The 12,107-nt window shown below is 35.6% G+C and overlaps 1 protein-coding gene across 24 annotated transcripts in view; it reads right to left on the minus strand.

Moving 5' to 3' along the window:
• The window catches only part of MAP2 (microtubule associated protein 2), a 350,338-nt gene that overhangs the window by 81,395 nt on the left and 256,836 nt on the right, over positions 1-12,107 (minus strand). The window contains exon 1 of one of the 24 annotated variants that reach the window (XM_051983657.1): positions 5,827-5,913. The exons of the other annotated variants lie outside the window; for them this stretch is intronic. The gene's annotated coding sequence lies outside the window, so the exon portion shown is untranslated. Of the gene's footprint in view, positions 1-5,826; positions 5,914-12,107 lie in introns of those variants that run through there. 24 annotated transcript variants of the gene reach the window in all.

Genomic DNA, 12,107 nt, shown 5'->3' on the forward strand with positions numbered 1-12,107 from the left:
AAAAACTTTAAACTTCAAAGGAGGCAAAAGGTAGGGCTTATCTTAATGATTTCATGAGCAACAGTAAAAAGATATAAATTGCTTGGCCCTTTACAATGTACCTTAAACAAAATCAGCCTTCAAAAAGTAAGGCAGGGTGATAGGAATTGCCTTTTTGTACCAAAAAATCTCCCCAAACCAAACCAAACCAAAAAAAAAAAATCTTAACAGGGAGGAAGCCTTTTCATCACCAGGGAAAAATTCTTTTCTTAGCAAGTCAAATAGTGCTAGATATTTACATTCAGAGACAGGCTAGGGACAGCAGAATGTCTTTTGCAGGCAGAATTCTTATAAATCTTACTAATTGAACCACTAATGTCACTTAATGAGAATGAAAAATATTTTAATGAATTTTTCTGTCTTCTTATTCCTAAGTCAATTGCCACTCCCTCATCCCTCATTTCATAGTAGCTAAAATATACCTCTTATATCACATTAAGATCTCTGATATTTAAATATGGTAAGGTCTGTGATGTCTTTCTAATCTGTAGTGTTTGAACATAGTAGGCCCTTTAGAAATGATAATTAAATTATATATTTTGGGGAGGGGCTGATGTAGGGCACAATTCATTGATTGAGTAAATAAAGACAGAAAAGAGATTTAAAATCAAGAAACTGCCAAGAGAGCCAAACAGTAATCAGCAAAGTAATGATGTTTATGATAAAGGTAGTAGTGGTTTAATATGAATAAGAAAGGTATTTAAAATAATTTAATATTCTTCTAAAGGGAAATAACAGGTTTTTTTTAAGCTAAAGAGAAAATAGAACAAATAAATTCCCAAAACAGTGGAGAAAGCAATAAGAAAAGTAACCCCCTAAATGCGAAGATCAACTGACAAAATTCAAACCAAACCAAAACAGAAAGATTGTACTCATGGAAAAATAAGAATGAAAAAGTAAAACTATGAGATTAAATAGCCCCTGGTTATTTTTCTAAAATGTCAGCATTATTCCAAAATGGTGCTGTATAGTCAGATAACTGTGGAGTCAGAGGATTTGTTTTCAAATGCTGCCTTTGATTACTGTCTGTGTGACCTTGAATTTAATCAGATAGTCACTATCGCCCTCTGTTTCTTGAGCTGTAACATTACAATATTGCATTAAATAGTTTCTGAAGTTTTTTTCTGTTCTCCATGTACTATTTTATAATCCAATGAATAAGGAACTAATTAGTGAGCCATGTACTATCAGGAGCTATCAAATAATTTTCTACCAACACATCTAAATTATTGATGGTTAACAGTAATAGTGAATAGAATTTGTCCTTTTGTCACAAACAGAAAGAATTATGAATGGGCTAAATTTAGAATTGATGTCAGGAAGAAATGACCTAACAATTAGAGCTCTCTATAAGTGGAATGAGCTGCCTTGGGTACTAATGAGTTTCATCCTCTTTGGGGGTCTATAAAGAGTGGCTGAATGACCACCTGTTTTCTTGCTATGGGAGATTTTTTTTCCTCTAATATGAATTTGACTAGACTGCCACTGAGTTCCCTTCCCACTAGAAAATTTGGTAATTTTATGATGACAGTCTGAAGAAAGCCTATTAAAACTTGGGATATCTCATTCTTAATAGTTCAAGGTAAAACTATAATATAATAAGATTAATTTTTGTGGATGACATAAATTTAGTTTTATTGTTTAAGAATCACAAATTCTCTTAACAGGTGTGGAAACTTACCTGTATTAATATCAGTTTTAATTAAAACATATCTTTTGAATATCATGTTCCTTACAAACAGAAATACATGACAGTCATTTAATTCCATGGAATAAAACAAAAGGTTTTTTTATTATTAATGTTGCCTTTGGGTTTTTGAGTCTTATTTAATCCATCTGGAAGAGCTAGATTTTTCTGAAACTGCTGTTAGGGATTACTGACTTTATGAATCATTTGCTTATCAGACCATGTATATTTTTGTCAAGGTTTAGAGGACTTGACAAGATATATACAGCTGACTGATGCATTGGACATGGATTCAGAAAGACAGAACTTCCAAATACAGCTGCTGACACTTACCAACTAAGTAATACTGAGCAAGTTACTTAATAGGTGCCTGCCTCAGTTTCCTCAATTGTAAAAGAGAGATAAAAATAGCTTCTACCTCCAATGGTACTTTGTGAGGACCAAAGGAGATAAAGTACTTAGCACAATGTGTAAAACATAGTAAGTGCTTAATAAATTTTTATACTACTGCCACTAGTCTTGTTCCATTTGCTTCTTATTGGGAGGAGGCAGACCATGAATTGAGCCTGGGATTACTCTGATTGATGAATGAAAATTCCTGCTGCTATGTGTTCTATACATATTTATACTTTATTAGGGCTACAAAAGTTAATCATTTATCATACTCTCACCTAATCTAATGCTCAACATTTAGCTCTTTTATATTTTATTCACCAATAGAAACCACCCCTTCTTTCCCCCAAATAAAATATTGCTGATAACTGAGGACCAAACAGAATGACCTGGTTCTTTTGGTATTAGTGCTGAGAGAAGAGAATGCAAACACTTCAAACATAAACCTTATTTAACTTCTCTTGTCCTAGTTATCCATATATTTTCTCACTTTCCCTAAATTCCTTGGGCACCTGGCCTGCAAGGTGGAAAAAATGAAAAAGATCTTCCTTTTTTTCCCCCTCCTCTACAAAGTCAGGCTCTGAACCTGCACATACAGAGAGTTTATTTTTCTGCAGATCCTTCCTTGAATGTTAATAACTCCAGACTATATACCCTGTCTCTCTCAGTGGAGCTCAGAGAGAAATCTCAACTGGAGCAGTGAGTGGTTGGCATGGCAACCAAGAAAAGAAATCTGCAGTCTCTAGAATTGCTGGAGTTGTTTATGAAAGATGGAGATGGGGGGGGGCAGGAAAGGAGGGACAGAGAGACAAAAAAAGACAGAGATAGAGACAGAAATATAGAGGAGAGACAGTGAGAGACAGACAGACAGGCAAGTACATACAGAGAGAGAGACAGAGATAGAAAAGAGACAGACAGAGGAGCAGGGAGAGAGATGGAGGATAAAGAGAAAAGAGGAGGGAGAAAGACAGAGAGAGATAGAAAGACACAGAGGGAAAGAATCATGGAAAGAGACAAAGAGACAGAAACAGAGACAGAGAGAGTGACAAAGACAGAGATAGAGGAGAAAGATAGATGAGAGAGAGAGAGAGAGAGAGAGAGAGAGAGAGAGAGAGAGAGAGAGAGAGAGAGAGAAAGAAAGGGAGGGGGTTTGTATTTACTCTGTTTTGTACATAAATATTACTGCACATATTTTATAATATATACACATACTCATTTTTAGCATCATGTATACCTTACTGACAAATCTAAAAACTTGTCATAAAGCACAGTTAGGGATGGTAGAGAGGATGGAGAGGGAGACCAGAATTGGAGCTAGGAAAAATGTAGAGGAGCATACGATGGGAGTTATAGCAGTACACATAACTCTTCACTTTTGCATGATGCCAATCTCCTTCTCCAAGTTTTTCTAAACTCCTGAATTTGTAATTTTATTTAATGGCACATTTACAAGTGATTTTTATCCCTCATTTCCCAGCCACCTCTATGCCATTGTCCTTGCCCCCAGCACAGCTCTTCTTTATATATTGGGACTCTTGCTTATTGCCTTTGTATCACCAATATTTATCACTGTATCTGGTACAGAGTAAGTACGTGATAAGTGTCTCTCCTTACCCCTCTAGGTCTCTTTCAGTAAGTATCGAGTCTCTCTCTCTCTGTCTCTCTCTGTCTCTCTCTCTGTCTCTCTGTCTCTCTCTCTCTCTCTCTCTCTCTCTCATTTGTCAATCTAACCATTTATATACATTAATTACTGAAGATCAAAATGTAGAAAATTGTTGTAGACAAACATAGATCTATGTAGAAGAGCTCTGAGATTCATTATTACAGATATATATGTGCCACTTTAAGATTTGCAAATAGGCTTAGATGCATTGCTTCATTTGAGTCTCACTAAGCTTTGAGGAAAATACTACAATTATTATCTTCACTTCACAGATAAAGAAACTCATGCTTGGAGACTTAAGTAATTTGTCTAGAGTGACACAGACAATAAATGTTCTGATATGAGTTTTGAATACAGGTTCTCTTGAGTCCAAATCCAGCATTCTAGCCCTTATGATAAAAAGGGGGTGGGGGCCAGAACTCATTCAAGAAACAAGTAGCTAAGATGGTCTGTAAGCAGCTCTAAGCATCTGTCACAAAGTCTATGCAGTAAAGTTAACATATTGTAGTCAGAGGAAACTGTTTCAAATTCTTTTTTTTCTACTTATATTTTACATCTAATTCTAACAAGCTTATTTTAGGGAATTAGGAAGGAAAAATCTTTAGCTGTTACAGAAAATTTAACATAAAGAATGTCTGAATATAACATAAAAACATAGCAAGTTTTTACTGTATTAGTTGTGATAACCCCATACTTCTAATTATGTTGGTAGGGAGTAGGAAAGTAACAACAAAAAAAATTAGTAAGAGGATGTTATGATGAAACAAGAGGACATTTAGAAAAGGTGGGTGATTCACATCGTATTGTGGAATATTCATACTAACTAAATGCAAATCAAGCAGTCTACCCCATTGTATTTTTGGAGAGGTGGTCACTGCATACTCCCATCTCCTATATAATTTTAAGTCTCATTTAAGGGATCATACATTATGGTAGTGTAAAAGCTCAAAATGTTGTCTTTAAATGCTTCAATGCCCCTACATCTATAAACATCTCAGAACTGCCTCCTTCCTTTCTCCTTTACATTAAAATGTAGAACTAGCATTCTAAACTTCTGTCATTTAGAAAAGCAAACTAACACGATATTCTTCTTTAACAGAAGACAAGAACATTGGACTTTAATCCCAAAATCTCTGGGTTACAGCCTCACTACGAACTAGTATGGTCCCTCTCTGGGTTTCAGCAATATAATCTGTAAAATGAAAGAGTACGAATAGAAATTCTGACAGTTTTTGCAAGCTCAATGATTCTATTTCCCCCCCGGCCCCAACCAGTTTCCATAATTACAAAAAACATTTAAACAACATGCCCAAGAAATCGGCAATTTTGCTAAATTTGTTATTTATCAATAGGCTACAAAATCTTTCTAGGAAGATAGAAAATATAATGGATCAGAGGAGAATAGATTTAGGATTAGAAGGGACCATATTGGCCAAATGATACAATGTCTTTATTTCATAAATGAAAAAACCCTAGAATCTAGGGTCATTTACTTAATAATAATTAATAAAATTAATAATACTTAATAATATCAAGGCTATGACTGAAATCCAAGACTGGATCAAAATTTGGTTTTCCCCGTTTCACCTAATGCTTTGTTCTGCAGTTTCCCAGTACCAACATCTTTCCCTTTACCCATATAACCTCCCTTCCCCCTTTCCCTGCTTCTTCCGTGGTGGCAGCTTGGCTTTGATGCATTCACATTCTTACCAGCAGGACATGGGGGGGGTCCTCACTTGCATAGATCCACACACAATAACAACTCCACTTTCCTATGTCCTCCCCCCTTCCTCCCTCACATACAGGGCTATCTGGACTGGACATCCTTGGATATATCACCCACATCCATATCCCCCTCCCCATTACCTGTGTAGGCTCATGTGCTTGTGTCTCTAACTCTCTGCCTCTGTCTGCCTTTAACTCTTGTCTTCTCTCTCTCTTTTAGTCTCTCTCCCTCTCCTTTCATTTTTCTTTGTCACACACACACACACACACACACACACACACACCCCTCACGTGTACATACCCACACCAACCCACTCACCTTTACTTGTGTTTTCTCTCTCTCTCTGCTTCTTTCTGTCTCTGTGTTTCTTTCTCTGCCTCTGAATGTCTCCCTCCCTCCCCCTTCCTTCCCTCCATCTCCTTTCTTTTCTATTTCTCTGTTTCTGTCACACCTACACATGGGCCTCCCCCGCCTCCACTTTAGCAGAGTAGGTATGTCCTGCCTCTTTTCTCTGTCTCTGTTTTTCTATCCCTTTATATCTATTTATCATTGTCCCTCTCTGCCCCCCTCCCTCTCTCTTTCCTTTCTCAGTCTCTGTCTTTATGTCATTCACACGCCCCCACATACTCCTTTACCCATGTAGGAATGTCTTATGTATTTGTCTCTTCCTGCATCTATTTCTGTTTCTGTCTTTCCCCCCTTTCTTCCTTCTCTTTCTCTCTATCTCTGTCTCTGCCACTCTCTGTCTCTGTCTGCCTTTACCTGCATCTCTTTCCCTGCTTCTCTGTCTTTCTGTCTCTTGTCTCTCTGTTTGTCAGATGTCTCTGTCTCTGTTTTTATCTCTCTCTTTCACTTTCTCTCTCTCTCTCTCTCTCTCTGTCAGCTGTCTGTCTTTGTCTCTGCCTGTCAGTTGTCTGTGTCTCTTTGTATGTCTCTATTTCTGTCAGTTGTTTGTCTATCTCTGTGTCTATTTCTCTCTATGTCATCTATCTATCTCTATCTCTGTGTCTCTTTCTCTGTCTTTCCCTTTGTCTCTCTTTCTCTGTCTCTGTCTCTCTGTCCCTGTGTGTGTCAGCTCTCTGTCTCTCTGTCTTTCTGTCTCTTCCTGTCTATCTCTGTCTCTCTGTCAGTTGTCTATGTATTCATCTGTCTTTGTCTCTGTTTCTCTCTGTCAGCTACCTGTCTCTATCTCTGTCTTCTCTGTCTCTGTCTCGCTGTCAGCTGTATGTCTGTTTGCCTGTCTGTCTCCCCCTTTTCCTCCTCTCTCCCACTGTGTTGGAAATTAAACTACGTTCTTCTTATTGAGAAAGGATGGAAAATCTATATGTTGAACATGTCTGAAAAATGTGTGTATGATGGAATTGGGACTGAGCAGCATTCACCAATCACATTCTGCAGGCTAGCTGAGCATAACAGAAAGGATGTATGTCCTATAGGAAATCTCTGGCTTCTTTATATGCGATGTAAGTATATCATTCCCACATAGAAGATTGTCTGGGACTGTGTAGTGCCACAGGGATTCCTCTTCCTTTTCCCTTGTTACCACTTCCTCATGTCTCTTTACTTCTCTCTTTAAGGCTGCCTACTGCTCCTTATCAATCCCAATCTCTGCTTCTCCATAACTCAGAGCCAGCTCAATGCAGCATTTATGACTCTGAGCATACCACTTAACCCTTCAGTACCCAAGGCAATTCCTAAAACCATAAGTTGTAAACCTTGTTGATTTACATTGGTGGGAAGACTTTCTTTAATGAAATTGTTTACCCTCATAAAATCTTAAGTTTGCACTTCTCCCCACATATCAACTTTCCTATCTCTCATTTCTCTCTCTGTCTTTCATCTCTCTCTGATGCTTTCTCTCTCAGTCTTTCTTTTTTTGGTCTTTCTGACTCTTTATCTTTCTTTCTCTTCTCCTTTCTTTTCTTCCCCTCTCTCCCTTCCTCCCTCTTCTCATCTAGTTTCCTCCTCTCCTACGTACAGCAGGGATGTCAAACTCAGATGGAAATGAATTCTTGCAGATTATATATCAAATTAGAAAGCCACCAATTAGCCATCTATATTGAATTATATTTTTATTTATTTTAAATTACATCTTAATCTGTTTTGACCAGCACTTGAGAGTTTTATGGTCTGCAGCTGTAAGTTTGTCACCTCTTATTTAGATATCTTTATATGTGAATGGAAATTAAGGCATAGGAGTTTTACTAATTTGTTCTGAATCTTATAGCAAGCTGGTGACAAGACATTTGACAATTAAATCAACTCTTTATATGTGTATACACACATATGTATCTAGGTATCTCAATTTCATTCATAAATTTGTTTTATCAGTTCCTAAGTCATGGTAAAACTAAGGCAAAAACAAATTAGAACTTTTTTCTCTTTATTTGGTAGGTCACCAGTGGCAGAACCAGAAATACATGTGACTTCTGAACCATCTTTTCTTGCTCTGTCTCCTATTCCTCTCTGGAGAAACTATGGATCTGACTAGAGATGACTGACAGGGATCACTGGTCAACAATAATATTATTTTCAAAGGAGAAAGAAAATGGTTCCAAAAAGTATAGATACTTGGCTTGTATATTCCTCAGGGGGAAAAAAATCAAAATGTTTCATGAACCATATGATTTGTAAATACTCAGAAAGAGGAAGTAGCAATTGCTAAGGGGTGGAATGAATTTACTTAAGTGAAGCAAAATTAATTTTTTATGAGATTACTAAACTAGTAGATAAGATGAATGCTGTAGAAACAATAGTTTTAGTATTTCAATAAGGCATTTCATAGTCTCTCAAGACATAGAAATGTGGACTAGTTGAAAGGAGAGATTGATGAATCCACAGGTTGTTTAAGTTTCCTGTGCCAGCCTATTACAGAATTTTTTAAATGACTTGGATGAAGACAGGGAAGATATGTTTAGCAAAGATAACCAAGACACAAAAACAGTTCAGTATATTGGAAAAACTCACCTAAAATTACAAAATAAAATTTAATATTGATACACACACACACACATATCCATTTAGATTCCAGGGTGGGGAGCAGGAAGGAAAATGTATAAAGGTTAGGAAAACATGGGCAGTAAGAGTTATTCCACAAGAAATCACCAAAAGTTTTAATTTAATTGAAAAGAAGTGTCATATGTGGCAATCTAGTATAGTGAAAAGAATTCTGGGTTTTAATACTGGTTTTTGTTTACTAGACATGTGACTTTAGGCTGCCCATCTTCCTTTTCTGTGGTTCAGTATCTCATCAGTAAAAAGAGGAAGGTGGTCAAGATAATTTCAAAGGTCCTTTCAAATTCTAAATGCAATGCTCCTATAAACAATATAACAAGTCTGATAAAAAAAAAGTGCCATTTTGGGCTGTCCTAGTAAAACTACAGTATCTAGGAAAAGAGCATAAGAAACCTAAGAGCATTAAAATCTTTCTTGATCTGGCTATATATGCACAATATATATATGGAGAGAGAGAGAGAGAGAGAGAGAGAGAGGATAAGAGAAAAAAGTTGGGAATATCTACTGCATTTAAAAGCTATCACCATGAGGCACCAAAGGAATTGTACCTATGTAGATATCCAGTTTGGGTATGACTTGATCATGATTAGTATATTCATGTCTGAGGGACTTTGATTATTTTAGACTTGTCTGTTTTATTTGTAAAGCATGCACAAGAAATTTGAATATAAAATCATACAATCCTTGTGGCAACAGGTCACACTTATACAGGGTCACTTGCAGTCATGAATAGAGATATCAGTTCCTGAGTTGGATGTAGGCCATTAGGAGAGGAACCCAAGAGGTGACTCCATTGTTGATTCTCCTTATAGAACCATTTACCTCAGCTTGTCTTTATATCAATATATTATACTGAGTGAATTCACCAGTGCTATGAATCAGAATCCCCAATAAAGCAATCTCTTCAAAAAGACATTGACAAACTGAAGTTAATTTAGAGGAGGGTGACTCGGATAATGAGGGGTATTGAAACCATTCATTTGAGAAATCCTTGAAGAGATGCAAGATGTTTAGTCTGGGGGAAAGACCTGGAGTGGGGAGATATTATTATAGCTCTGTTCAAATATTTGAAGGTCTGTCAGGTCAAAGATAGAATAGGCTTTTTTTTTTTTAAATTTCAGAGGACTGAATTAGGACCAATAATTTAAAGTCAGGAAGAGGAAGATTTTGACAGTACTTGTGGGGGGAACCAACAATTTTTAAAATGTATTGGTTTTTATAGAATGATACAATTGACTCTTGAAGTTTTCAAAGCAGAAGCTGTCAGAAATTTTGTAGTGCAGATTTTAGCATGGGAAGAAAGACTGTACTTAAGTATCGTTTCTTCCAATTCTGCAACTGGATTCCTGTTTCCACTCTCTTCCCTCTTCAATCTTGCCAGATTCATATCCCAAAATAGAGAGATCTGATCACATAACACACTTGCTCAAGAAACTTTCATGGGTCTCTAGAATAAAATATGAACTTCCCTTTTCAGCATTTAAATCCCAATCTCTACCATCACAATCTCCACCTTCTTTTTTCCAGATGATCTCATGACTTCCCTTCACACACTCTACATTCCAGCCATCTCTTAGCATAAGCAGTTTGTTTTTCTGGCTTAAAATATTCTTCCCTCAATTTCATTTCTTGCAAACCTAACCTTTTAAGGCTTAGCTCAAGTCTGGCCTTTCATTAGGAAAATTTTATCTATTTACATACATGTGCATCTTTTCCCCTCTCTTCTTTCCTCTCTGTCTCTCTATCTCCCTTCTTTCTTCCCTCTTTCCCTCCCTCTGTCTTTGTTTCTGTCTGTCTGCCTCTCTCTATTGCATTTTGTATTAATTTATGTTGTTTTCACCAGTTGAATATAAGCTCCTTGAGAATATGGAATCAATTTCTGAGGCTGCTATCATGCCTTGAACATTGTAGGCCCACCTAAAATGCTTCTAGCAATAGAACCATGTTTTTATGATGTCAAGTAAATATGTATAATCATAATAAGTACATAAAACTTATCTGAAATGTGATGAGCCAGAGATTTATAAGCTTCTAGTTGACCATTATTTTTAGAAAACCTATTCTACTCACTAGAAATAAATATTTAGGAAATTGCCTTTTCTGTGGGCTCATGTAGAAATCTCATCTGACCTAATATTTTAATTTTAATTTCTTGATAGAATTTTGTCTAAAAAACACATTATGTTTTTTATTGAATACATATTTCTATTTATATTCAGCATGTTCCTTACAGATACTTTACATACATAAAATTTTTGAAATCAGAATCACAAAGGTGATAAGAACATGGACATGTATTTATACATAAATTATTATGTGTATATATGCACACATTACATGTATACTTTTTTATCAATCCTTGATTTCCCTGATCTCATTATTAATCCTGAAAGCCAAAGAGATTAACCAGAGAGATCTCTAAATTATATTTTGATTTATAATCTTTTCTCAGTAATGGAAGCAGAATGAAATGGCTAAACCCAATACCACATCTTCACAGACATGAATATAAGATCACCTCAAATTTAACTGCTTCATTTATTATATTGAATTACATGTTTTCACCATACCTGGACAGTATCAAAAGTTCATTAATGAGTTACTTACAATGAATACATCAATAGATTTAATATTGGACATTTATCTAGATATCTATTATATTAGGGGAAAAAAAGTCAAAAGAAGTTTTAGCAAATGGCACCTATAGAGAGAAAAGCTTTCAATTTCTATTTCAATGTGTAATTTTCAGCATCTATTTGAACTGTTCTTTCTTTTCCATTGTTTTTTACACTACATTCCTCCTCACCAGCTTCCTAATTGGTTTTCCTTGCAACTGAGTATCGATTGCTCCCACTTATTCTATAGTCTTTGGCTAAAATATTATTCCAAGATTAAGAATCATATTTTACAGATTATGTGATGATTTTCAGAAGCAGATTATCTTTCTATTGGATGCTTAGGGTTCATTTAATTTTCCACAATAGTATCTGTGCAAGTTACTATGAAAGTAATTGAATATTTATCATTAAAGGCACATAGGCACTGAAATAATAATGGTAGCAATAATAGTTCACAATTACATAACATTTTAAAGGTTCGTATAGCACTTTACATATATTATCTCACTTGATTTCATTTGAAATGCAGATTGAGCTCCAAACTAGTAATTATTTCAGACTTATCTGTTACAGGCATAGGGATGGATTGTCACTAAAACAGCTGTTAATAATATTTTTATTAATAGTAACAGCAATAAAAATGATTTGAGACTGTATGGAGTCAAAGTTTCAATGTGGGTAGGTAACAAATGACTTAAATTGTCCTTTGGAAATATACCAACCAGAATCTGAATCATAGAATAATGAGATATGCAAAATAATTGTACCAAGAAATTGCGCATTACATTAAAAAAAAGTTTGAAGCAGCATTTTAGTGGTATTCAAGAATGGAAATGATTTCCTTCATTTATAGGCAAGAAAGCCACATGAGTGACAGATCTTAGTGATCTGATTATTAATGAATGTTACCTAGTATGAATTATAGTAGTATTCTGTGTTCATATTTCAACAATAATCATACAAAAG

Source organism: Antechinus flavipes, chromosome 3 (assembly GCF_016432865.1).
Source record: "Antechinus flavipes isolate AdamAnt ecotype Samford, QLD, Australia chromosome 3, AdamAnt_v2, whole genome shotgun sequence".
Lineage (NCBI taxonomy): Eukaryota > Metazoa > Chordata > Mammalia > Dasyuromorphia > Dasyuridae > Antechinus > Antechinus flavipes.